We start from the raw sequence: 4,231 nt of genomic DNA on the forward strand, positions 1-4,231 counted from the left end.
GAAAGGGGTGGAGGAAGAGGAGGGGGAAGGGGAAACAAAACCCAAACCGGCTTCACTTCCAAGAAGTGCAGCCTTGGAAAAAGGAGGGGAAGGTCTCCCTGCCTCGTGCTCTCTTCTAGAGTGTGTGTCTCTCTTTCTTTAAGAGAGTCTCTCTCTCTCCCTGTCTCTCTCTCTCTCTTTCTCTCTCTCTCTCTCTTCCTCTCTCTCTCTCTCTCTCTCTCCTGCTAGTGTGCTAGTGAACAATGAGCTAATTCTGATAGGACTGGCACGGCGCCAGCGCCCCAGCCTTGCTGCCACTGTGCTGCCGCGGTGGAGCCAGACTGCTTACTCGGCAGGAATCGGCGACTCGGGGCCCCACCGGCGTGCGGCCAAGGCGCGCGCGCGCCCCGGCACCCCGCACCCCCGGCGCCCCGCGCGCCGCGCCGCCCCCACCGAGCCCGCCGGGCCCCAGGGGGACAAAGGGGCCCGCGGATAGGCGCGCCGCCCCGGCCCCGCCCCCGAGGCACGGCGCGCACACACCCGGCCCTGCTTCTCCCGCCCCCGGCGGGCTTCTCCGCCTCGACGTGCGGCTGCTTTTCAGACAAATAAGGAGGCGGAGTAGGCGGTTTGGGGGTGCGCCAAGCATGAAGGCGGCCAGGGCGCTGCACAGCCCGGCGGCCAGCCAGGGCCGCGGGGAGAGGCGGCGCGGCCCGTACTGTAATAATAAACCTGCGGCAGAGGGCATCTGAGGGAAAGAGGACGGCGACGGGCTGCAGCCGCCTTCCCTTTTATGTGCCTGTCCTGAGCGAAGCAGAAAATGGTGCCCGCAGCAGCGGCGGCGGCCGCACACAGGCACAGGCACACAAAGAGCCGGCGCCGCACGCGTTTGCGCACAGCCCCGGGTGGCACCCACCGCCCCACCGAGTACGCGCGCCCGCTCCCACCCGCGAGGAAGCCCAGGACCCAAGCACCCCGAAGGCTGGGCCCAGGGGCCATGTGGCTGTGCGCGCGCGCATACACACACAAGCACACGCTGGGACACACGCGTGCACAGACAGCACGGGTGGTGACCTGGTGCGGTGTGATCGACCCCAAGGCACGCTCCCGTGTTAATCCCTTCTTTCTTGAAGGATTTAGCATGTCCCCCACTCCCTGCCCCACTGGAATTGTACTTTTTAAAATTGGAGATTGCTTTTTTAAAAAATGATTTGCATTTCTGATTTTGTTTTAAAACTCGTCTTCTTTAAAATTTATCTTTTTACGGGAATGTAATGGCTCAAAATTTTGCTACAAACTCGAACAAACTGGTTTGTTGCCAGCAAAACAGGATATCATTTTATAGTGTCAGATGTTAAAGAGGAAGATTATTTTCTAATTAAATTGCTTTGCCAAGAAAAAAATATATCAAGGTTCTTAATATCTTCTAAATTTGCCATTCACATTTTACTTCTAATCACTAAAAGCAATGTTTTCTATTATAACAGTCAGGAAAAGTGGGGAGGAGAATTTATAAAACATGTTAATAGAATGTCTTTTTAGATTTTAGTATTTTGAGGGTCCAGAAATAGCATACCTTAAAAGCAATATTTTACACTCTCAATTCTAAAGAATAAATTCTCTATAAGCTTGTTGCTTGGACTATAGATCCTCCTTTCACACTACAAAAGCCACTGCAGCAGCAAATACTTATTAGACTGCCAGTGGGTGTTATGTTTAAGGGGCCCGCTAGGAGATATCCTGAATTAATCTAAAATATTGCAGTTATTTTCCTGCAAAAAAACTTACCTTGGAGCCATTGCTAGGAACAAAGAGAAGGAACAGAACTCCACAAACGCCCCTTAACGCCTTCAGGGCCAGAGTCCACCTGCCAGGGAAATGATAGAAAGAAGGTCTGCTAGTAAGTGGGGTGGTGGGAGAGGGCAGAAGCCTGAGGGCTGCTTCTGCAGGTCTGAAGCCCCAGCAAGCTGGTCAAGGGCACCTCAACGTTGAGATCTTTGTCATTCACCTGAGTCAGGCTTGAAAAGGAACCCAAGAGGGCACTGCTATGTTGACCAAAAATCTATACCAGGAAGATACGTTCGAAAGTTACTTCTACAAGACCACACATACACTAACTTTAGTGTTTATGTAAAAATTACCTAAGACGTCCTTTCAAAACACAGGGAAATTTGGGATTTATTATATGTTAATTTTTTTCATTATAACCACAGGCATACAGGTAATATCGATATTTTAAGAAATAAGAATACTGGGTGAGAATATAGCCTATTTACTGTGTTCCCCCCAAAGGTTACAATCTAACTATCCGAGAGCCTTTCTGGGTATGGGAGACTGTGCTATAACATTAGGGAGGGACATAGAGGAACTCCCACCATGTCACCTCACTCAGGAAATGGCAATAGCTGTCTCGTGGTGCTCCTGGCTATCATGCTCTGCCCCCTCCCATCTACCCTGCAGGTTGTATGAGATATTTGTATGAGATATTCAGTCTCCTGAAATACCTTTCTAATAATCATGGTACCCGCCGCTCCATTACAGGATAAAGACCATATTTAGCCTTCCACTCAAAAGTTGCCACAACATGACCACAATTTAGCTTTCTAGCTTTATCGTCCATCTCTTTCATCTCTTTCCCAGTCATGGAATATCAGTCCTTCACTTCAGCCTGATCGATTACTTAGAGTATATGCATTCTCTAGACCATTCACAGTGTCAGGAAGCAAAGTCACAGAAACACTGACTTACATCAGGGTGTCTCAACCTCAGCACCATTGACGTTTGTTGCCTGATGGGTAATTCTTGGGTGGGGCCAAGGGGTGGGCTGTGGGGAATGTGGAAGGGAGAGGGGCCTGTCCTGTTCATTGTAGGATGTTTAGCAGCATCTCTGGCCTTTACTAACTGGATGCCAGTAGTAAAGCCCACTTGTGACAACCAAATATGTGTCCAGACATATCAAATGTTCCTCGGAGGGGCAACATCTCTCCTGGTTGAGAAGCACTGGCTTAAACAAACAAAACCATTCCCTGAGATGGGAGAGCAGGGGCCTCCCTTGAGCTATGTGGACTGGATGCAGGAGAGACAGAGACCTGAAAAAAGGCACTGTCCTTACGTTCATGGAATTTATGGTTTGGGATAAGGGGGTGGAGAAACAATTGAAGCCCAAGTGACAGTTCAGTGTGATCAGAGCGATTGGAGGGCTCTGCACAGGGTACACTATGAACACAAATGCTCCTTTCTAAATCAGACCAGAGGTTCAAAGAAAGCTTCCTAAAGAAGGGGACGCTTCAACTAAATTTGTGAATAATGAACAAAAGTCAGAAAATTGGAAAAAGGGGGAAAGATATTCTGGGCAAAGGCAGAGTCAGATCATGAGCTAAGAAACTGGACTGAAGCAGCCTGGGTCAGAACCTGACTCCTGTCTTCTGTTTCTACTAAAGAATAGTCCAACCGAGGATTTGGTCAAAAGGAGAGGCTACACCTGAGATACAGGCTTTTCCTTCAAGCTTCCTTAGATACTTCCATCTCAAATGTATCTTCACATATCCAACTGTATCTCCAATATATATTCCCCCAATTTTGTTTCTTTTTCAGTCTATGTCATTGCTTAGGATAACCAATTGCTTAATTGCTTAAGTTCCATGAGTGTAAGTTCCAGGAGAAAGGCTGTGTATAAAATGATTAGAACCCAGGTCTATGTGCCCTGGAGAAGTTATTTAACCTTTTAGTCTCAGTTTCTACATCTTTCATTTGGGCTTTATACCACAGTACCAGCGTGCTGTATTATGTAAAATCGCACACAGGCATTTTGGTTAGCATTACATACATGGTACCAATAGGCATTATAGGGAGCTTATAGAATAAAACTTACATGGCGTATCATGACCTGCCCCCTGCCTCTCCTTCTAGCCTCATCTTTTGGTCCCTCTCTGGTCAGCCTGAATGATGTGCGGCTTTCCAGTGAGTCACTGTTGCATGACTCTAGGGCCTTTTCACTTGTTATTCCTGCGTCCAAAAGGCTCCTTTCTCCTTCTTCAATATATTAACTCTCATTCATTCTTCATAAATGTAGCTTATGCATCACCTCCTTTAGGAAACTTTCTTTGACTCCCTGGTCCAGTTTAGAAAGGAGGCTTAATGCTCACAGTGCACCCTGACAAGAGTTCTATAACTGTCTTTATCACACTGCACTGTAACTTTGGCTTTATTTTTCTGTCTTCACCACTTGACTATACATTGTAAGAAGGAAGAGGCT

The 4,231-nt window shown here is 47.9% G+C and overlaps 1 protein-coding gene across 1 annotated transcript in view; it reads right to left on the minus strand.

Annotated features, from left to right (window-relative positions):
* The window catches only part of NREP (neuronal regeneration related protein), a 29,060-nt gene extending 28,599 nt beyond the window's left edge, over positions 1-461 (minus strand). Inside the window, exon 1 of the mRNA XM_019659136.1 lies at positions 329-461. The gene's annotated coding sequence lies outside the window, so the exon portion shown is untranslated. The remainder of the gene's footprint in view (positions 1-328) is intronic.
* Between the last annotated feature and the right edge of the window lie 3,770 nt (positions 462-4,231).

The sequence above is a fragment of the Hipposideros armiger genome, unplaced genomic scaffold (genome assembly GCF_001890085.2).
Source record: "Hipposideros armiger isolate ML-2016 unplaced genomic scaffold, ASM189008v1 scaffold_296, whole genome shotgun sequence".
NCBI lineage: Eukaryota > Metazoa > Chordata > Mammalia > Chiroptera > Hipposideridae > Hipposideros > Hipposideros armiger.